This window comes from Saccopteryx bilineata, chromosome 1 (assembly GCF_036850765.1).
Source record: "Saccopteryx bilineata isolate mSacBil1 chromosome 1, mSacBil1_pri_phased_curated, whole genome shotgun sequence".
NCBI classification, from domain to species: Eukaryota; Metazoa; Chordata; class Mammalia; order Chiroptera; family Emballonuridae; genus Saccopteryx; species Saccopteryx bilineata.
Genome location: NC_089490.1, coordinates 299,811,297 through 299,835,650, shown reverse-complemented (window position 1 = coordinate 299,835,650; position 24,354 = coordinate 299,811,297). Strand labels below are relative to the sequence as shown.

General features: G+C 43.3%; 1 pseudogene; it reads right to left on the bottom strand.

Annotated features, from left to right (window-relative positions):
* Positions 1-567: 567 nt before the first annotated feature.
* On the bottom strand, positions 568-8,050 carry LOC136320441 (GTP-binding nuclear protein Ran-like; annotated as a pseudogene).
* Positions 8,051-24,354: the final 16,304 nt, after the last annotated feature.

Sequence of the window (24,354 nt, the reverse complement as noted above, 5' to 3'; positions counted from 1 at the left end):
CTCTTCTCACTCTCTCTGCAGCAGCCACACTGGCCTCCCATCCCTCTAACACACCAAGTAAACTCGCTCACACCTTAGGGTGTAGCTGTCTTCTCCCTCTGGGATTCTCTCCCCCACGTTTCCATTGAATAATCTCTACTTCCTCCAAAACTTTGATAAAAATCTCTTTCTCAATGTGGTTTATCCTGACTACCCTACTTATTTATTTTTATTTTTACTTTACTTGAAATACAACTTTATTCTGATTTTAAATGAAAGGAATGGAAATGACATAACAAACAAGGTTTCACCACAGAATACTGTGATGCAACTGCAGCAGTCTTATAGTTGAAACTCAGTAAGGAAACAACTATGCTCCAAAACAGCTAAATATGCAGGTCCAAAAAACAAAGGTATTTTTTAACCACCACATTCACTCCGAAGCCCATTCATTTCTTTCAGCACCCCAAGATCAAGCACAGGTTCCGCTTAGCTATATAATAAAGGGCAAACCTGCTGCCCCACTGACACCACAGGACAGTTGCCTATAAAACTAGATTTCTGATGCTGGGCTCCAGCTTCCCTTGCTCACAGGTCATTGTTCTCATCCAGGACAGCGGTGGTCTGAGCAACCGCTAGGTCATGCTCATACTGCGCTGCCAAGGCCAGGTCCATGACAACCTCTGGGGGGAGCAGGAGCAGGCATGGCGACAAACTCCAAGTTAAGGTCTCCAATTAGTTTTCTAGCAAGCCAGAGGAAAGGCTTTTCAAAGCTGTAGGTACTTTTGGTAGAAATGTCGTAGTACTGAAGATTCTTCTTTCGGTGGAAGATGATTGATTTGGCTTTACCTTTCCTGTCCTTAATGTCCACTTTGTTGCCACACAACATGATGGGGACATTTTCACACAGGCATATTCTTGTAAGAGACTCTTGAAGTTACATCAAACATTATAATGGCGAAGTTCCAAGATGGCCACAGAGTAGGCAGACGCTCCACTCCCACTTCCCAGAACTAAGGTGGATTACAACTTAAATCTGAGAACACTCATCGTGAAAGACAAACTTTGGACTAAACTAAGAGGATTCTACAGCCAAGAACCACCAAAGAACCCACACTGAGACTGGTAGGAAAGGCAGAGATGAAGAAAGGGCTACCCCGCTCCTGGGAGCGAGTGGCGGCCAGGAGGGACTTTCTCAATGGGGAGGGCTGTCCAGCAAGGTGTAGGTCTTTATCCCCCAAACTGGAATCCCAGCCTAGAGCCCTGGAGCCTGGAAGGGGTTTAAGGACTATATTTGACTGAGAAAAAAGCCTAGACACGGTTTGAGAGAAGGAGGCAGGACTCTCAGATCCAGGCTCTGTATTAAAGGAACTGCATGGAGAGCCTCGCTCACAACCACTTTCCTGGAGCTCCAGGAGGACACCCTAACCCTTGGGCTGAGTCACTCCCCAAATTTAAAGTGAATATTTTTCCTGGGAACAGCATCACCAGCAAAGAAAAGAAAGTGCCCCATCCACCGGAGGCTCCCCTACCCTAGCTAGAACAAAGGCACTTAGAGCCAAGCACCATGATAGGGACACAAATAGGGAGTGCAGAGGTCTAAGCTACATCCACCCCCACCCCCACTGCTGAGTGCTCACCCAGGGCAGGCAGGCCACAAGCAGCAGGGTGTGGCTGTGGAAGTTCCAGCAAGCATGCACAAGCCAGCTTGCGGAGCTGGGAACCCACTGCTGCTGCGGAAGTCCAGGCTCACTCACAGTCCTGTTCACTGAGTGGGCTTGCCCTTGGTGGAGGCAGAGGCCCACGCATCAGTAGAGGGGGTACACCTGGGCATGCGCGAGCCCACCAGCAAGGGTGGAAGTCACACCAGCTGCTGCGGGAATCAAGGCCTGTGCACAAACCTGCTTGGGGTGTCAGCACGCCCTCAGCGGCAGTGAAAGCAGGGGTGATCTCAGTAGTGATCCAAGCAAGAGCATCCAGCCCCCCTGAGGTGGCTGCTGAGGTCTAAGATGACCGAGGTGAACCCGGAATGGTCCAAGCGGGCATTCGTGGCCCCACCCTCAAGGGTGAAAGCCAAGGCAGATGCCCAAGCCTGTGAGCAATAGTGCCCGCAGCAGAGACTGGCTTTCAGAGGCAGCAGAGGCTGGGATGGCCACAGAAGCAGTCCAAACAGGCATACGGGCATGTACAAGCCCGACCAGGCAGCACTGGCCATGGAAGCGGGCTGGTGCCAGCAGCACCTGAGCCGGAAAGCCCCGGGCAGCAACAGCGGAGGTGGCCCGGTAGACAGACCACACAAGGGGAGCACAGGGGCCACACCGACTGGACCCCTCTGACTACACCTTACTGAGTGCTAAAAAAGAACAAAAACAAACAAACAAAAGAAAAGAAGTAAATAAAATGTCTGGATAGAATGACACCTGAGGCTAAGGAGTAGGCCACATCTAATACCGTACCTAATCACTGAATTACAGTACTGAGCCCAACAAGTAGCCAGTAATAAGAGGCAATAGAAAGCAGTTTTTAAGGGAACTTGAACTTTTAAAGGAACTTCTCCCAGGCCAAGAGCAAGCCTAGGAGTGCAGCTGATATTTACAATGGCTCCTGGACCCAGCAGAGGCAGCCACAAGACCTGGATAACCAGTAGCTCCCAAAAGGTGAGTAAGAACCAGTCATAGACAGTAACACCCACTGATCTGCACCAGGCCCCGGACAGGGAGGTCCAGGGCAACACAGACAAAATTGGAAGACAGAGAAGTACAATCCAACAAGAGAAAGCCCCAGAAAATCAACTGAGTGAGATGAAAATAAGCAAACTACTGGATGCAGAGTTTAAAATAATGATTATTAGAGTGCTGAAAGATCTTAGAACAACAATGGATGGACACAGTGAGCACATAAATAAAGAGATAACAAGCATCAAAAAGGACATTGAAATAATAAAGAAGAACCAGTCAGAAATGACAAATACAATATCAGAAATGAAGACTACACTAGAAGCAATTAAAAGCAGGCTAGATGAAGCAGAGGATTGAATAAGCGATTTAGAAGACAAGATAAATGAAACACAGAAGCGGAACAGCAAAAAGAAAAGAAGTTGAAAAAATCTGAGGAAACTCTAAGAGAGCTCTGTGACAACCTAAAAAGAAACAACATCCTCATCATAGGGGTTCCTGAAGAAGAAGAGAAAGAACAAGGGATAGAGACCTTGTTCAATCAAATCGTAGCTGAAAACTTCCCTAAACTGATACAAGAAAAAGTCACACAAGTTCAAGAAGCACAGAGAATTCCATTAAAGAGAAACCCAAAGAAATCCACATCAAGACACATCATAATTAAAATACCAAAGCTAAGAGATAAAAGAGAAAACATAAAAAGCTGCTAGAGAAAAAAAGGCTATCACCTACAAAGGAGCCCCCATAAGGATGACATTCTGATTTCTCAACAGAAACACTTGAGGCCAGAAGGGAGTGACAAGAAAGATTCAAAGTAATGCAGAACAAGAGCCTACAACCAAGACTACTTTATCCAGCAAGGCTATCATTTAAAATTGAAGGAGAAATAAAAAGCTTCCCAGACAAAAAAAAAAAAAAAAAACTCAAAGAATTCATTACAACCAAACCAATGCTGCAAGAAATGTTAAGGGGCCTATTGTAAACAGATCAAAGGGGATAAGAATACAGTAAAAGAGGAATATAGCTTTAAAGAATAAAATGGCAATAAACAACTACATATCATTAATAACCTTAAATGTAAATAGATTAAATGATCCAATCAAAAGACATAGGGTAGATGCATGGATAAGAAAACAGGACCCATAATATGCTGTCTACAAGAGACACACCTCAAAACAAAAGATACACATAGACTGAAGGTAAAAGGATGAAAAAAAATATTTCATGCAAATTAGAGTGAAAAAAAAAGCTGGGGTAGCAATACTTATATCAGACAAAATGGACTTTAAAACAAAGGCTATAATAAGAGATAAAGAAGGTCACTACATAATGATAAAGGGAGCAATTCAACAGGAAGATACAACCATTATAAATATCTATGCACCTAATATAGGAACACCTAAATATATAAAGCAGACTTTGATGAATATAAAGGGCAAGATCAACAGCAATATGATAATAGTAGGGGATTTCAATACCCCACTAACATCACTAGATAGATCCTCAAGAAAGAAAATTAACAAAGAAACAGCAGACTTAAAGGACACACTAGATCAACTTGATTTAATAGATATCTTCAGAACCTTTCTCCTTAAAGCAGCAGAATATACATTCTTTTCAAGTACTCATGATACATTCTCTAGGACAGACCACATGTTAGGGCACTGCCGCGGACCAGCGCGGCTCCAAATAATGATGCAGAATTAAGGAAACACACATATCAAAACAAAAATGATGCAACCAGGAGGACTCTTCAAAATGCCTGGCAGTATCGGAGTGCCCCATAGCCCCAGTTTGCTTTATTATATAGCCATATGCAAATCAAGGACCCTGATACAAAGTTGCACATCCGAGGCTAAGACAGGAACTCTCCCAAGGCATAAAACAGGAGACATTAGTGAAATCTGCCAACATCTGAAACAAACAAAGAGTCAGAGGAAGGGCATGTATATTGCTTCCAGCAACCCAAGGAAGCAAGTAGAGTGGGTGCAAATACTCAGCATCATAGCCAAATATGGAGATGGAGGGAGGAGAACTTAGCCTTTTGCTAAGCCTCGAATCTAAAATGGTTTTTTGCGATTTGTCCACAACAGGGACAAAAGTGGTCTCAACAAATTTAAGAGGATTAAAATCATATCAAGCATTTTCTCTGATCACAATGGCATGAAACTAGAAATCAACCACAACAGAAAAACTGAAAAATATTCAAACACGTGGAAACTAAATAGCATGTTATCAAATAACGAATGGGTTAACAATGAGATCAAAGAAGAAATAAAAAAATTTCTAGAAACGAATGATAATGAGCATACAACAACTCAAAATTTATGGTACCCAGCAAAAGCAGTCCTGAGAGGGAAGTTCATAGCACTACAGACACCACTCTTATTCAACATAGTACTGTAAGTCTTAGCTACAGCAATCAGACAAGAAGAAGAAATAAAAGGCATCCAAATTGGAAAAGAAGAAGTAAAACTATCATTATTTGCAGATGATATGATACTGTATATAGAAAACCTGAAAGTCTCAGTCAGAAAACTACTGGACCTGATAAATGAATTCAGCAAGATGGCAGGGTATAAAATTAATACACAGAAATTAGAGGCATTTTTATACACCCACAATGAACTTTCAGAAAGAGAAATTAAGGAAACAATCCCTTTCACTATTGCAAAAAAAAAGTACTTAGAAGTAAATTTAATCAAGGAGATTAAAGACTTGTACCCAGAAAATTATAAAACATTGATAAAAGAAATCAAGGAAGATACAAACAAGCATATACCGCGCTCATGGATAGGAAGAATAAACATCATTAAAATGTCTATATTACCCGCCTGACCAGGTGGTGGCGCAGTGGATAGAGCATCGAACTGAGATGTGGAGGACCCAGGTTTGAGACCCCGAGGTCGATAGCTTGAGCACAGGCTCATCTGGTTTGAGCAAAGCTCACCAGCTTGGACCCAAGGTCGCTGGCTTGAGCAAGGGTCTGCTGTAGCCCCATGGTCAAGGCACATATGAGAAAGCAATCAATGAACAACTAAGGTGTCGCAACAAAAAACTAATGATTGATGCTTCTCATCTCTCTTCATTCCTGTATGTCTGCCCCTATCTATCCTTCTCTCTGACTCTCTTTGTCTCTGTAAAAAAAAAAAGTAATTTATAAATTCAATACAATACCAATTAAAATACCAATGACATACTTAAAGATATAGAACACATAAGCCAAAAATTTATATGGAACCAAAAAAGAACACAAATAGCCTCAGCAATCTTGAAAAAGAAGAATAATGTGGGAGGTATCACACTTCCTCATATCAAGTTATACTACAAGGCCATTGTACTCAAAACAGCCTGGTACTGGTATAAGAACAAATGGGTACTGGCATAAGATCAATGGAACAGAACTGAGAACCCAGAAATAAACCCACACCTTTATGGACAGTTGATATTTGACAAAGGAGGTAAGGGCATACAATGGAATAAAGACAGTCTCTTTAACAAATGATGTGGGGAAAATTGGACAGCTACCTGCACAAAAGTGAAACTAGAACACCAACTTACATCATTCACAAAAATAAACTCAAAACGGATAAAAGACTTAAATGTAAGTCGTGAAACCATAAGCACCTTAGAAGAAAACATAGGCAGTAAGTTCTACATCTCTCGCAGCAATATATTTGCTGATTTATCTCCACAGGCAAGTGAAATAAAAGACAGGATAAACAAATGGGACTAAATCAAACTAAAAAGGTTTTTCACAGCTAAAGACAATATGAACAGAATAAAAAGACAAACCACACAATGGGAGAACATATTCGACAATACGTCTAATAAGGGGTTAATAACCAAAATTTATAAAGAACTTGTAAAACTCAACACCAGGAAGACAAACCATCCAATCAAAAAAATGGGCAAAAGAAATGAATAAACACTTCTCCAAAGAGGACATACAGATGGCCAATATACAGATGAAAAAATGTTCAACATCACTAATCATTAGAGAAAAGCAAATTAAAACCACAATGAAATACCACCTCACACCAGTCAGAATGGTGCTCATTAACAACACAAGAGGTGCTGGTGAGGATGTGGAGAAAAGGGAATCCTCCTGCACTGCTGGTGGGAATGCAGACTGGTGCAGCCACTGTAGAAAACAGTATGGAGATTCCTCAAAAAATTAAAAATGGAACTCTCTTTGGACCTACCCATCCCACTTTTAGAAATATATCCCAAGAACACCATATCACTGATTCAAAAAAAGAAATGCACCCCCATGTTTATGGCAGCATTGTTCACAATAGCAAAGATGTGGAAACAGCCCAAATGTCCATCAGTGGATGAGTGGATTAAAAATCTTTGGTACAGGCCCTGGCCGGTTGGCTCAGCGGTGGAGCGTCGGCCTGGCGTGCGGGGGACCCAGGTTCAATTCCTGGCCAGGGCACATAGGAGAAGTGCCCATTTGCTTCTCCACCCCCAGCCCCTCCTTCCTCTCTGTCTCTCTCTTCCCCTCCCGCAGCCAAGGCTCCATTGGAGCAAGGATGGCCCGGGCGCTGGGGATGGCTCCTTGGCCTCTGCCCCAGGCGCTAGAGTGGCTCTGGTCGCAGCAGAGCGATGCCCCAGAGGGGCAGAGCATCGCCCCCTGGTGGGCAGAGCGTCGCCCCTGGTGGGCGTGCCGTGTAGATCCCGGTCGGGCGCATGCGGGAGTCTGTCTGACTGTCTCTCCCCATTTCCAGCTTCAGAAAAATACAAATAAATAAATAAATAAATAAAATAAAATAAATAAAAATCTTTGGTACATATATACAAGGGAATACTATGGGACCGTGAAAAAGAAGGAAATCTTACCTTTTGCAACAACATAAATGGACATGGAAACTATTATGTTAAGTGAAATAAGCCAGGCAGAGAAAGAAAAATATCGTATGATCTCACTCATTTGAGGAATTCAAGGAACAATGTGAACTGAGGAACGGAATTAAACCTGAAGGGACGGGGGGGAGGGAGCATTTGGGAGAGGGGTTAAGAAGATGTTGAGGAGAATACAGAGGAGGGGGGATGCATTCAGGGTGACACTAGAATCTATGTAAACTCAATAAGTTAAATTTAAAAAAGAAAAAGAAAAAAAAAACATTATAATGGCACACTGGGCTTGAATATAGTAGCCGTCTCTCAGCCTGCCGAACTTCTAGCCCACCGAGTCCCACACGTTGAACTTACTAGGCCCTCTGGTGGTGTGGAGCACAAGGGGATGGACCTCAATGCCCAGGGTGGCTATGTACTTCTTCTCAAATTCACTAGTCAGGTGACATTTCAGGAAAGTATATAGTTTTCCTGGTCCCACCATCACCAACTAGTATAAGTTTGAACTGAACGTAAGGTTCTCCTTGGGCAGCCATGGCAATGTTACCTTCAGAAGTGTCTCTGGCCCATCTGACTAAGAGCTGCAAAGATGGCAGAAGTGCAATTCAAATGCCCCGACCTGACTACCCTATTTAATACCATAACCTGCCCTATTTCACCTCCAGGTGCTACTGGATGCTTCTTATCCCTCATTACTTTTCATCTATAGACCTATCACCTTCTAATATACTATATAATTAACTTATACACAAGGCTGTTATTTGTGGTGAGATTAATGTAGGCTCCACAAGGGCAGAGACCTTGTCTGCTTTATTCATTGATGTGTCTAAGTATCTGGCACAGAACCTGACACACAGTAGGTACTCAGTATATGAATGTATGTGAGTGAATAAAGAAAGGAAGGTAGACATTCTGGGGCTTACTACTTTGTTGCAGACTGAGGTCACAGCTTCTAAGTTCTCATAAGTCTTGAGGACCTCAGGCACTAGCTTTGGCTTTTTGAGCTGAGGGACAGAGGGCAGCATCTGTGGCTTTAGATTTTGTCCACCACTCGCACTAGACTCAGTGTCTTGCGTGGTTAAATACTACTTACAATAAAAGAATGAACACCTGCTGGCCCAGGGCACTGAGGGGAGCTGTGCAAACAGTGCACCGTGTCCAAAACTAATGCAGTGGCCCTGGCTGGTCAGCATTCCTTTCTCACGTTTTGGACACCTCACATCCTCTTCTCCCCTGTATCAAGAAAGACTCCACACCTCCTTCCTGGAATGCTGACAGGGATGGTTATACCCAGGCAAGAAGTAATAAAACTCTACGCTATTGAATGCCTATTACGTGCCAAACAGCATTTCATTTAACTACACAGATACACATGAATTGATTTCCTAATGCAGAGGCTCCAAAGGCTGGTGTCATTCATGGCAGGTGCTCACAGTTGCTTACGGAAGCAATTAACAACCTGAGGTGGGGGGGTGAGGGCAAAGTCTCCCTTCTCCTCTAAGTAGTGGTTAAGCCTGGGCTGCCTGCCAAAGTCATAAGCTTGGTCAGCTGGTAGTTCCATAAAGACAGAGCCTGTTTCCCTGCCCTGTCCCATCTTTTGGTCCAACTGCTAGTCTGATAGGCCACCTTACCACCCCACCTCATTGCTTTCCACCAGTTCACCAAGGCTGAAAGCCATGTGTGCAGCTCTGAAGCTCACAGGTTAGTTTCCCCCATAAGCAGAGGAAGATAAGCCAACCTAAGAACTGAGCGCCTTTCACGTATCTGAGAAATATCTATTGAGTGCCCGCTATTAGCCAGATCTTTTATAGGCACTAACAATTTCAGCAAATAAGAGAGACATAACTCTGTTCCCAGGAGCTTGAAATTCTAGCAGAGGGGAAATGAGAATAGATAAATTTTTTCTTACAGATCAAAATATCAAATAGTAAAAATTTTTATGTGGAGAACTCAGAACCTCTATGAAACTGAGACCTATATCCCAGGACAGAGATTCCCAGGCTAAGATTATGAGGAACTACATTCTCGGCAAAGAAAACAGCTAGTGCAAAGGTCTTGAGGCTCGGATGAGCTTGGGGTGTGTGAGGCAGAAAAAGAGGTCCCCGTGGGTGTACTGTGGGTGCAGATGGGAGATTGGCCATGCATGGGGTGGGAGAGGTGATTGGGGCTTGGTCAGAGGCTTTGTGGACTTGGGTAAGGAGTGTGGATTTTATCTAAATGCTAATGGAGGGTGGATGATGTAATTAAATTTATGTTTCTTCTGGAATCATTCTGGCCACTAGGAGAATGGACTTCAGTGGGTAATGTAGAAGCAGGGAGACAGGAGGTGATGCTTTTTCCCAGGTGAGGGATGATGATCGTGGATGACGATGTAGCAGTGGAGACAGAACATTCAGATTCACTTGTGTTTTGGAGGAGAGGTGGCAGGAATTGCTGGTAGACTGGACAGGAGGATAGGAGTAAGGAGGAATCCAGGATGATATCTCAGCGCTCACAGACACCTGGCTTATCCAACCTTACCTCTCAAGCAAGCTGGATCTGAAGATAGTTCATTTACTATCTCCTTTTTCTACAAAACCTCTCTGTTTACAATGGTGTTGTCTATGGGCTAAAGTACATACAAACAGACATATTCAAAAAGGCCTCCAGACAGGTCTGTTGTTGATTATCAAATTGCCATATGTTTGAAATAGTAACTACGTAGGAAGTGTATCTGCAATCCCTAAAGCAGCTGAGAAATAAACCTGCTGCATGTGTATTCATAATAACATACACAACCAACATCCATGCCTGTGGCTTTAAAAGTTATTTAAGCCCTGGCCAGATAGCTCAGTTGGTTAGAGCATCATCCCAATGCACTGACGTTGCATCCCAATACCTGCTCAGGGCACATACAAAAACAGAATGATTTTTCTGTTTCTCTTTATCCTTTCCTCTCTCCCTAAAATCAATAAATTTTTTTAAAAAGTTTTTTTTTAATTATTTGAGAACAAAAATTAAACTGCAGCCCATATATTTCTAGACTCTTCCCTTGCTTCCATAGAATCCAATGTACAGAATGGGTCTTGTTTGTAATCACAATGCCCCAGTTAAAAACAAAATAAGATAAGGGCTGTAATCCCTACTGCTCAGAAGAGTCAACTGAGGTGCAGAGGAAATAAAAGATAGACTTTCAGGAAGTGAAAGGTTCCAAAGATCACAAACTAGTCCTTGGTGCTACCAGACCTCCAGTCAATCCCGTGCTCTTTCTATGACACCATAGGTTTTCCCATAAACCATTCCACCAAGTATTGAACATCCCTGGGCCCTGAGGAGAGAAGAAAAATAAAATTCAAAATAAAGAGCCGAACGGAGACCTTAGCAGAGTCACTCAAGCCAATATCCATGAACATGCCTGAGAGACAGCAGGCAAGATTTCTGCCCTCGGGAGATTTAGCATCACCAAGTCCATCATTTGGTGGATGTTAGGAAGCACCAACAATGTGGAGACATTGTACCAAGTGCTTGACATACACAGATGAACCAGACACAGCACCTGCTTTTAAGAAATGTGACTGTCTAGAAGAGAAAATAAAACATGTTTGAAAAACATTAAAAGCAAACAAAAAGGACAGTGTAGACTGGGTCTACATCAAGCTGAAATCATCCAGTTATTTAGTAAATTCAGCTTTTAAAACTGGTTTATTTAAAAAAAATAAAAATAAAAAAATAAAACTGGTTTATTTGTGGGGTTTTCTAATTAGTCAGGTGGGTTATTTGGCATCCTGCAAGTATAGAAAAGCAATTGTTTAATTTTTTTTTTACCTTTATTAGTAATCCTAATAACTATTGTAATTATTCATGGCCTTGCAGAGTTATAATTATTTATACTGAGAGTAAGTGTTAGACACAGCAACAGCATGTTAAACACAAAAAGTGTTTTAATAAAGATCATGGTAATAACAGGGGAGCCAAGCCATGTAAGGTTAACGAGTGACCTCTTCCTAGAATAAGTGACCTTTAATCAGACTTAAGGTAACAGACTTGTTTCGGTAGAGAAAAAGAGGAAATAATTACTACATACTGCCAACTTCTCAAAAGTGTCATAACATGTTTTGTGTCTTTGTTTTACAGTAATAAGAATAAGACTGTAGGGGAAATTTTGGGTGCAATGGAAACCTGCATATTCTTTTTTAAATTGAGGTATAATTGATAAGTAGCATATTTCTTTAAGGAGTAAAATGTAATAATTTGATATTTGTATATTTGAAAAATGATCAGTGCAATAAGTCTAGTTAATATCCATCACCATATATAGTTACAGAATTTTTTTCTTGTGAGAACTTTTAAGATCTCTTAGCAACTTTCAAATATGCAATACAGCATTGGTAACAATAGCCTTCATGCTATACATTAGATGCCTTGTCTTTACATCCCACTCTTCTCTCCTTCCCAGCAAATATTACTTATTTTTTAGAATGATATGGGCCCACAAGTCCTGTCCACTGCATAGCTGGAAACCCCTGTATTTAGTCTCATATGGTAAGCTTACTATGGAATAATATGAATAGCTTAAACTTTTAGACTCTTCAAATTTGAATACTTTGATGTAGTTTTGATTGATTTAGGGGTATCAATCAATCAATCTTGTTTGATTGATTGATTTTACAACTGGAAGTTTATACTTTTTGACCGTCTTTCCCCATTTCTCCCCCCCCCCCCCCCCCCCCCCCCCCCCGGTAATCACCAATTTGTTTGTTCTCTGTTTCTTGAGCTTGGTTTTTGTTTGTTTTAATTGCACGCACAGGTGAGATCATATAGTATTTGTCTTTCTCTGTCTGGCTTATTTCAGTTCACATATTGCTCGCCAAGGCCCATCTGCATTGAAACAAATGGCAATGTTTCCTTCCTTTTTGTGGTTGAATAATATTCCATTGAATACCCATACCACATTTTCATTATCCATGTGTCAATTGATGACTTCAGGAGACTTCTCCAGTTATCTGATTCCAAATCTATAGGAGCTATTTTACCACTCGGCAAGTTGTACATGACTGCTAGCAACAAAAACAATTCTTGTCTGTAGACATGCAAGTTCTATCCTGTCCAGAAAACTGACTTCCCTCCTCCCTCTGGAATGCCAGTTTTGCCCCCATTTGCACATGTATTTCAATATTCATAGCACCATCTATCATACACAGTTTCATCCTAAATTCACCTGGCGATTGGAGAGACCACCTGTGCTAGGTAACTCATTTTCTAGAAAGAAAAAGTAGCTTCTACCTTTTTTTTTTTTTTAATTTTTTTTGCATTTTTCTGAAGCTGGAAACAGGGAGAGACAGTCAGACAGACTCCCGCATGCGCCCGACCGGGATCCACCCGGCACGCCCACCAGGGGGCGATGCTCTGCCCATCCTGGGCGTCGCCATGTTGCGACCCTCCTGGGTGTCGCCATGTTGCGACCAGAGCCACTCTAGCGCCTGGGGCAGAGGCCACAGAGCCATCCCCAGCGCCCGGGCCATCTTTGCTCCAATGGAGCCTTGGCTGCGGGAGGGGAAGAGAGAGACAGAGAGGAAGGCGCGGCAGAGGGGTGGAGAAGCAAATGTGCGCTTCTCCTGTGTGCCCTGGCCGGGAATCGAACCCGGGTCCTCCGCACGCTAGGCCGACGCTCTACCGCTGAGCCAACCGGCCAGGGCAGCTTCTACCTTTAAGGCAGGTGGTAGCTTTGCAACTGGGAACCAGGTGTCTATAGATGTTAGGCTCGTCCCCAGATACAGAGACTGGGAGATGGGGCATGATCTTCCTTGGATGTTTACATTTCAAAGGGATGGTCTTCAGGTCCTTGAGAAAGATATTCCAGAGTCATAAGGCTGACCAAATGGTTATTTAATTTTTAAACGTATTTGCATATATTTCAAAGAGACTATGAAAGAACTTACAAGTTTTCTAAAGTAGCTGCTCTAAGAAAAGGAGGGGCATCTCTTCCCTCATTCTTCACAAAAAACACTAAGGCTCTTATCTTAAATGTTAATTTTCCCGTACATGTGTATCATTGCTTGTATAACTGCAGTATCTAATCCCAGTTGGGGATGTGACCAACGCCCTCCCTCAAATGTTAAAGCTCAGTGTCCTCAGTGCAAGTCAAGTTCAGTCTCCTCAAGGTCCACTGCTCCCTGGAAGTGTGCAGAACCCTGTGTGAGGGTAGTGTCCAAAGAGGGAGAAGGAGAGCCTGCTTGATATTTGCAGCTAAAAGATGCCTCTGTCTCTCCCTGATGACCTGCTCTTGGACGGGTCACTCTGTGAATGAGTGTTGCAGATGCCCTGAGGAAGTCTGAGGAACTCTCTGTTTGCCATGACCAAGCTGAAAAGTTCCCTGAGAGAGTGAGAGAGTTCAGGCTCATGTTTCACTGTCAGGTTCTGTTAGGGCAGTGGTTCTCAACCTGTGGGTCGCCACCCCGGCGGGGTCGCCTAAAGCCATCGGAAAATACATAATGCATATCAGGTATTTACATTCCAAATCATAACTGTAGCAAAATTACAGTTATGAAGTAGCCACCAAAATTATTTTTTGGTTTGGGGTCACCGCAACATGAGGAACTGTATTGCGGGGTCACGACATTAGAAAGGTTGATAACCACTGTGTTAGGGGTTCTCAAGGTGGAGCTCTTTGGACACAGCGACAGCCCCAGGGGGTGAGTCTGTCCCAAGAAGGTCAGCTGAAGCCAGGTTCCAGCACTGGCCACCTCACTGACCCAGAGCTGTGCCCTCCTCCTCACTCCACCAGCACAGGGGCCAGCTTGTCAGTTCCATCTCCAGCCATCATAGTTACTTTATGGCAGGGGACTAGAACTCCTGGCCTCTCCAGCCTCCAAGTCTTGAACTGGGCCATGCAGTTTTCCTCCCACTCGACTCCCTAACTTTGAATGTTGGGGCAAAAAATGGGAATCTTAAGAGTCTACACTTTCAAAAAGTTCTCTAATTCTTTCTATAAAAATTTCACCTCCTCCTCAGAACCATGCTAATGGAATTGAAAGAGGCAGGGAGGATACAGTTGTACTGTCTTCTTTCAGCAATGGAGAAAAAAGTCACAACTGCATGGTCAGGAGAGGCCAATCCAGTGAGTTCTCTGGGGGATTTCTGCTGTGAGTGACTTGCTGCCTCCACTAAAAAGTCAAGAAACCAACATAATCTTTTTTTTTTTTTTTTTATTCATTTTAGAGAGGAGAGAGAGAGAGAGAGAGAGAGAGAGACGGGGGGGAGGAGCTAGAAGCATCAACTCCCATATGTGCCTTGACCAGGCAAGCCCAGGGTTTCGAACCGGCAACCTCAGCATTTCCAGGTCGACGCTTTATCCACTGCGCTACCACAGGTCAGGCCAACATAATCTTAAAGGTCTGTCATATCAGGCATCCAGCTAAACGTAGAATCAATTAGCTTAGAACCTGAGAAATAATCTTTCTGTGCTCTCGATACAGAAACTCGGGTTTGAAATTAAAGTTTATTTTTTCTTGGCAATGAGAAAAAAAAATAAGGTAACTTTTATAAACAGACTTTAAAACCTTGAGATGTAGGTTATCAGCCTACTAACTAGTCTTATTGACACTCAAAAGCAGTCTCACTACCCCGTCCACCCGCCTTCTGTTTGGGTTTTCTGAAAGGGTAGAGCTGCTTCATTTCAAAACACCCAAGTTAGCCCTGGCGGGTTGGCTCAGCGGTAGAGCGTAGGCCTGGCGTGCGTGGGACCTGGGTTCGATTCCCGGCCAGGGCACATAGGAGAAGCGCCCATTTGCTTCTCCACCCCTCCCCTCCTTCCTCTCTGTCTCTCTCTTCCCCTCCCGCAGCCAAAGCTCCATTGGAGCAAAGATGGCCCAGGCGCTGGGGATGGCTCTTTGGCCTCTGCCCCAGGCACTAGAGTGGCTCTGGTCGCAGCAGAGCGATGCCCCGGAGGGGCAGAGCATCGCCCCTGGTGGGCTTGCCGGGTGGATCCCGGTCGGGCGCATGTGGGAGTCTGTCTGACTGTCTCTCCCTGTTTCCAGCTTCAGAAAAATACAAAAAAAACAAAACAAAAAAAACACACACCCAAGTTAGAATGAAGGCAATGATTTGTGTTTGCTATGGTTCTGAGTATTTTTCTTAATCACCTTTACTTTTAATAGGATACTACAATATTCATAATAACTTACTCTTTTTTAACGTACATAAAGGAAAAGTTAAAGTGGGTTAACCACTGTGATTATTCAAACAGCTGTAGCTACCATGCCATTGTCGCCAGGGCACTGTCCTCACCCTTGCAGCTGCCAAATTGAGCAAGAGTTGTGGGAATTTTCCACTCAGTTTCATGAGAAATGATCTGAAAAGAGAGTTATATTCAAATTAAGTAGCCCCACTACTCATGAGATGGATCTCGGTTCATAAATTTCATGGACTCTGCTGACTCACTTCTCTATTTAAGATGTTTATGGCCCAGGAAATAACACTTACACCATCAGAATCCATTTTCACTCTGAATGATGCCAAAGTTACATAGCTACACAGGGAAAGGGCTCAGTTTCTTCTGTGTGAGATACAACAGGAATGCTAGCAAAGTAGAAAAGTTTCACCTGTTACAGGGATCCTTCGCCCTGCACTCTCAACCAACGTTGAGAAGTGAAGTGGGGACAGTTGACTGATCAGACTGAGTTCTTCTGTTTGTCTGAGCCTTGGTAGGATCACCGGGCACCATGGATGGACCTGGGCTTCAATTTCAAGAATCAGATCCTTACATTTGTCCAGATACAAGTAGTAGAGATGTAGAGCTGGCCATGCTCTTGAAAGACTAATTAATAAGCCAAAATAACAAATATTTTCAGGTCTTATACATACACGTATGTACACACACAACAACAACACTTTCAAAGGGACAAAATTCCAGTGTTGGCAGTCAATATATTCACTTTTCAATTTTTAAAAAAATATTTAGAGGCCAAACCAAACCATTATCAGGAGTTTATTTTTGAGTACAGTATCCTCTCTCCTGTCTGACATGCCTCCCCACTGAGCCTGTTTGCTCCTGGAAGTCAGGGGCCATGTCTTCATCTTTACATTCTCAGGGCCCTACACAGTGCAGCGTCCACCGTAGACACTTAAATGTCTTTTAAGTGAATGAATAATAATGATGTAGGCGAAATCTCTGTAAATTCTAAGGTGATATACAAACAAAGAACTAGGCTTATGAATAGGGAATGATGTCATTAAACTATGACAGATTAACGCGCCCATCTTCACCGTAGGGGCCTCGGAAGTGTGAAAGCACACTCTGGGAATCATGTGGAGGTGTACGTGTGTAAAAGCAAGATCAACGCCCTGATGTCAATTAATGTGTTTAGCTGACACTGTAAGAAACATGAAGTTCAGAAAATGAGATATTGAAACTATTTTAGATAATCAAAAAATAAGCACGAATTGATGTAAAGAGAGAGAAGGGAAACCTCCAGAACTAGAACTCCATACCTCTGAACCAGGTGTCCTCCGGCTCAGAAACCTGGGTTTCATAACCGAACGGGAAACTGGGCAATGTCTCTATAGAAGATGGTTTAAAATTTCCTGTTCGCACTTCTTTTACCTTGGAAGGTGGGAAGGAGGGAAAACAAAAATATGGGTCAGTAAGCGAGTAAAAATTTTTCAGAGAAATAGTATCAGGGTCATTTTATCTCAGAAAAGGATAGAGGATCAGATGTTTGGCTAAGATGTTGAGAATATGTAGATTAAAATGTACACTGAGTCAGAAATAATCTGTGTGGTTAGACCAGATGAATATTTTGGGCCCTGGCCATTTGGCTCAGTGATAGAGAGTTGGCCCAGCATGTAGATGTCCCAGGTTTGATTTCCAGTCAGAACACACAGAAGAAGCAACTATCTGCTGCTTTTCATCCCCTCCCTCTCCCACTTCTCTCTCTCTCTCTCTCTCCTCCCACAGAGATGGCTTGATTGATTTGAGCACATCGGCCCCGGGTGCTGAGGATAGCTCCATGGAGCATCCACCTCAGGCACTAAAAATAGCTTGGTTGCGAGCATGGCCCAGGATGGGCAAAACATTGTCCCCAGATGGGGGTAGTCAGGTGGATCTTGGTCAGGGACATACAGGAGTCTGTCTCTCTATCTCCCCTCTTCTCACTTGGAAAAGAAGGGGGGGGAAAGGAATATTTTGACTTCCTAAATTTATTAAGGTGCCTGACCTGTGGTGGCGCAGTGGATAAAGCGTGGACCTGGAAATGCTGAGGTCGCCGGTTTGAAACCCTGGGCTTGCCTGGTCAAGGCACATATGGGAGTTGATGCTTCCAGCTCCTCCCCCCCTTCTCTCCCTCTGTTTCTCTCTCTCCCTCTCTCTCTCCTCTCTAAAAATGAATATATAAAAAAATTTTTTAAAAAATAAAAATAAAATAAATTTATTAAGATAAGACAAAGAAATGAAATAAGCTTGACCAGGCAGTGGCACAGTCGATGGAGTGTCGAACTGGGATGCGGAGGACCCAGGTTCGAGACCCAGAGGTCGCCAGCTTGAGCGCGGGCTCATCTGGTTTGAGCAAAGCTCACCAGCTTGGACCCAAGGTCGCTGGCTCAAGCAAGGGGTTACTCAGTCTGCTGTAGCCCCACAGTCAAGGCACATATGAGAAAGCAATCAATGAACAACTAAGGTGTCGCAACAAAAAACTAATGACTGATGCTTCTCATCTCTCTCCATTCCTGTCTGTCTGTCCCTATCTATCCCTCTCTCTGACTCTCTGTAAAAACATATTAATTAATTAATTAATTAATTAATTTTAAAAATAACTAAATAAAAAGTTAGTGAATTCCCCCCCCCAAGCCTCTAAGTCACAGGAAGGAATAAACCAATAATGAATGAGCCCCTAATTCTGCTGTTTAGGCCTTGAGGGACAGGAACCAGAGACAGTCAGAGTTTGGAAATGAAGAGGAAGTGCCCTTGGCCACAAACTTGGCAGAGCCACCGACATGGTTGAGTCATGGTTCAGGCGGTACCATCAATTCAATGTCAGCCATTAGTCACATGCATCCGCTCAAGGGCAGAAAACTAAGACCAGAAGAGAAGAATTGGTAGAAAATAGAAAGTGCCACTTCCTTTTTTATTCACGGCATCCTAATTTCCTTTTATTTTAAGTGTATGGTATTTTAAAATATTATATTTGTATGGTAAAATAGGGAGATAGGCCAGGAAAGACTTGGATAGGCTAGTCCTAAAGTAGCAATTATATCCATTTTTTTTACTAGAAGGAGAAGAGTTCTTGCTTCTTGTTCCTAATCCCCCTCTCCTGAAAGTCACCACTTCTGTTCCACCTCTTCTCCCCCCCAAAAAATCATACTTTAGATATTTGTTCTTTGTTTTTGTCTTTCAATCACGTGACTATCAAATAACAATTGGGCAGAGAGTTTCTGGAAAATAGTTCTTGAATAAAGCCCTAATATGACTTACAATTAGAGGAGGAAGCAAGGAAAATTCTACTAGGAAAGCATTTTCTTAAAAATCAGAAAGCCTTGCCCTGGCCGGTTGGCTCAGCGGTAGAGCGTCGGCCTAGCGTGCGGAGGACCCGGGTTCGATTCCCGGCCAGGGCACACAGGAGAAGCGCCCATTTGCTTCTCCACCCCTCCGCCGCGCTTTCCTCTCTGTCTCTCTCTTCCCCTCCCGCAGCCAAGGCTCCATTGGAGCAAAGATGGCCCGGGCGCTGGGCATGGCTCTGTGGCCTCTGCCTCAGGCGCTAGAGTGGCTCTGGTCGCAATATGGCGACGCCCAGGATGGGCAGAGCATCGCCCCCTGGGGGGCAGAGCACCGCCCCTGGTGGGCGTGCCGGGTGGATCCCGGTCGGGTGCATGCGGGAGTCTGACTGTCTCTCCCTGTTTCCAGCTTCAGAAAAATGAAAAAAAAAAAAAAAATCAGAAAGCCTTGTGTACTAGATTAACTGAGCTAATGGGAAACCAGGCAACACGCATAAGATAGAGATGCACTCTCATCAGAGAAAAATTGCTGGACACGGGGAATGAGGCTGGAACACATGCCCTCCAGATGCAGATTTTTGAAGAATGAAGCCATCATGCTATTAAACAGAAGTCAGAACCAAAGGAAATCCTCACTCACTCCATGTGGTAACAAACACTGAATCTAAAGTTAGGACAGAAAAAGAAAATCATCATGGAAACTCTAAAAATACAAAACAATAAAACAAGGGAAAGGAAAAAGTACTACAGGCACTCAGAAGCTTTATGTGCATCTGAAGGACTTTTATCAGGAGCCAGAAAATTATTATAGGGAACAACAGTTAGGCATCTTTAGTGGAATTGAAGAAGACATGAATGGATGGGAGTGAGAACATAGAAAAAAATAAGATAAGCAAAATTTTGGTAATTGTTAAAGCTGGTGATGGGTAATTGTGTTAATTTTAAATTTTTTAGAACAAAAGCTTTTTTAAAAACTTTATTTAGAAAATCAAATTTAACAGGATGACAATGATCAATAAGAGTACATAGGTTGCCTGACCAGACGGTGGCGCAGGGGATAGAGCGTCGAACTGGGATGCGGAAGACCCAGGTTCGAGACCCCGAGGTCGCCAGCTTGAGCGTGGGCTCATCTGGTTTGAGAAAAAATTCACCAGCTTGGACCCAAGGTCACTGGCTCAAGCAAGGGGTTACTCGGTCTGCTGAAGGCCCACGGTCAAGGCACATATGAGAAAGCAATCAATGTACAACTAAAGTGTCGCAATGCGCAACGAAAAACTAATGATTGATGCTTCTCATCTCTCCGTTCCTGTCTGTCCCTGTCTATCCCTCACTCTGACTCTCTGTCTCTGCAAAAAAAAATAAAAATAAATAAGAGTACATAGGTTTCAGGTAAATGTTTCTATAGCATTTGAACTATTGATTATGTTGTATACCCATCACCCAAAGTCAAATCATTTTCCATCACTGTATATTTATCCCTCTTTTCCCATTGGCCCTCCCCCTCGTAATCACTTCATTTTTATCTATGTCCATGAGTCTCAATTTTATATGTGTGAAATCATATAGTTATTAGCTTTTTCTTTTTCTGATTTACTTATTTCATTTAGCATAATGTTCTCAAAATCCATCCATGTTGTCGTAAATGGCAATATGTCATCATTTCTTGTGGCTGAGTAGTATTCCATAGTATATATGTACCACATCATCTATATCCAATTCTCTATCAAGGGACACTTTGGTTGTCTCCATGTCTTGGCCACCATGAATAATGCCGCAAAGAACATGGAGGTGCATGTGTCTTTACATACCAATGTTTTCAAGTTTTGGGAGTATATACCCAGTAGAGGGATTGCTGGGTCATATGGTAGTCCAATTCTTAATTTTTTAAGGAACCACCATACTTTCTTTCATAATGGTTGTACTAGTTTACATTCCCACCAGCACTGCATGAGGGTTCCTTTTTCTCCACAGCCTCTCCACCACTTGTTATTAGCTGTCTTGTTTATAATAGCCAATATAACAGTTGTGAGGTGGTATTTCAATGTAGTTTTGATTTGCATTTCTCTAATAGCTAGTGAAGGTGAGCATTTTTTTCATATATCTGTTGGCCATTTATATTTCTTCTTGGGAGTTTTTTTGTGTGTGTGTGATTTTTTTTTTTTTAACAGAGAGAGGGACAGATAGGAAGGAAGAGAGATGAGAAGCATCAATTCTTCATTGCAGCACCTTAGTTGTTCATTGATTGCTTTCTCATATGTGCCTGGACCAGGGGGCTACAGCAGAGTGAGTGACCCCTTGCTCAAGCCAGCGACCTTGGGCTCAAGCCAGTGACCGTGGGGTCATGTCTATGATCCCACGCTCAAGCCAGGGACCCTGCGCTCAAGCTGGTGACCTCAGGGTTTTGAACCTGGGTCCTCTGCATCCCAGTCCTATGCTCTATCCACTGCACCACCCCTCGTCAGGTTTTGCAGAAGCTTTTTAGTTTGATATATTCCCATTCATTTATTTTTGCCTGTACTTCCCTTGCCTTTGAGATCAAATTCATAAAATGTTCTGTATAGGCAAGGTCCATAAGATTAGTATCTATGTGTTCAATTTATTGTTTCAGATCTTATACATAAGTCTTTGATCTATTTTGAATTAATTTTTGTGCAGGGGGACAAACTATAGTCAAGTTTCATTCTTTAGCTTATGACTTTCCAATTTTCCCTTTTCTATGCAAACTCACCAATCTGCAGTCCATGCCCCAAGCCACTCCCTTTATCTTGCTGTCACATACAAAGCCACTATTTTTCCCACCTTAAATTAACCCAGTGCTGGACATCAGACAATTCCAAGGCCACAAAGCCTGCTGGAATTGTTCTCACTACCTAATCCTAAACCGTGTGCCTTTCCTCTCCTGCCTTTACCGCAGAACACACAGCAGAGGCTGCGGTCATGCTCCTCCCTGCTCCTTCCTGCCTCCTAACTGACACTGGTGCTCCCCACTGTGGACCTGCGTGGCATGGCATGCCTTTCATTCGTGGGCCGACTTTTCTTTCAGTGGCATTAACCTCTCTATGTTTTTTTTTCAATCACTGTTATAACTTAATAGTTGGGTACAAATCATTTTATTTTCCTACATTCTTTGGCCATGATGTCTATCTTTTTCAGTAACGTCTTTTTTTTTTGTCAGCAGCAGCTGCTACTGCCAGAAATATGAATATACAATGTCACAGAATTGTTGAGTATATCTGTTCCTTATTCACTAGCCACACAATATATCAGTTATGTTTATAATCACCTCCTTCCACACAGGCATGTGCTGCTGGCTAATAAACACAGAGGATGCCATACTCCTCCATTCATTCATTCATTCATTCATTCATTTATTCATTCATTCAACAACCTTTTCCTGACAACTAAGCATGTACTAGACCAATGTGCTGAGTCCCAAAGTGGGAACAGGAATCTGAGGCATGATCCCAGCCCTTGAAAGTGTCAGAATCCAGCTGGGTAAATAAAACAGGATCAGAAAATTCTAAATTATAAGATGTGAATTGGCCCTGGCCGGTTGGCTCAGCGGTAGAGCGTCGGCCTGGCGTGCGGGGGACCCGGGTTCGATTCCCAGCCAGGGCACATAGGAGAAGCGCCCATTTGCTTCTCCACCCCCCCCCCTCCTTCCTCTCTGTCTCTCACTTCCCCCTCCCACAGCCAAGGCTCTATTGGAGCAAAGATGGCCGGGGCGCTGAGGATGGCTCCTTGGCCTCTGCCCCAGGCGCTAGAGTGGCTCTGGTCGCGGCAGAGCAACGCCCCGGAGGGGCAGAGCATCGCCCCCTGGTGGGCAGAGCGTCGCCCCTGGTGGGCGTGCCGGGTGGATCCCGGTCCGGCGCATGTGGGAGTCTGTCTGACTGTCTCTCCCCGTTTCCAGCTTCAGAGAGAATACAAAAAAAAAAAAAAAAAAAAAAAGATGTGAATTTAACTTGGAGACATTCTTTTGCTTTCACATCCTTTTTAAGGTTCTCCTAGAGATGTTTCTTAATCATAATGCTGATACTGAAGTCCAATTTGTGAAATTGCTTATTTATTATTTCAGAGGGAGAAAAAAAGAGTTATTTAAAGGATTAGTAGGCCTGACTTATGGTGGTGGCGCAGTGGATAAAGCATCAACCTGGAATGTGGGTCACTGTTTCAAAACCCCAGGCTTGCCCAGTCAAGGCACATACAAGAAACAACTACAAGTGGGAATTTCCCACTGCTCCACCCCTCCTCTCCCCCGCCAAAAAAAATTAGTAAATAAAATCTAAAAAAATAAATGAATGATTAGTAGATAGTATAATACTAAAAGTAGGTATTTTCTGAGAGTGAGTAAAAGAAAACGGTAAGACTCAGAGTCAAATCTCAAGACTTGGAGAGGCGGTTCTGGTTTGTTACTGTTGATAGAGAATTATGATTCTGCTGTGTTCACTTGGCTTTTGAGCAGGGGTTTTGTTTTGTTTTGTGTGTGTGTGTGTGTGTGTGTTTAACTTGGAAGCAAAACTGAAAAACCAAAGGGAAAACACAAAACACACACACCAAATTGTCATATTATATGACGGTAACTAACCTTTTACACATAAAGAGAATATATAAATACAATGACATTCATATAGCAACAACTGCAGTTTTATTTTTATTTATTTATTTATTTTTAGAGAGGAAAGTAGAGAGAGAGACAGAAATATCATTCTGTTTCTGTATGTACCCTGACCAGGAATCAAACCAGCAACCTCTACATATTGGGATAATGTTCTAACCAACTGATCTGTGAGTAGTTTTGTGAACTATATTTGGCCAGGGTAACAACTTGTTTTAGAGCTAACTTCCTGAGAATAACATGAAACCAAATTAAAATGAAATGGAAGATAAATTCTCTAGCCAATTAACTAAATAAAAAAAGGAGAGAAGCCCTGGCCGGTTGGCTCAGTGGTAGAGCATCAGCCTGGCGTGCAGAAGTCCCGGGTTCGATTCCCGGCCAGGGCACACAGGAGAAGCGCCCATCTGCTTCTCCACCCCTCCCCCTCTCCTTCCTCTCTGTCTCTCTCTTCCCCTCCCACAGCCAAGGCTCCATTGGAGCAAAGATACCCCGGGCGCTGGGGATGTCTCCTTGGCCTCTGCTCCAGGCGCTAGAGTGGCTCTGGTCGCAACAGAGGGACGCCCCAGAGGGGCAGAGCATCGTCCCCTGGTGGGCAGAGCTTCTGCCCCTGGTGGGCGTGCCGGGTGGATCCCGGTCGGGCGCATGCGGGAGTCTGTCTGACTGTCCCCGTTTCCAGCTTTGGAAAAATACAAAAAAAAAAAGGAGAGAGGCACAAGAAAACAAGATGAGGGGACATGATAGCAACTATGTACACACATG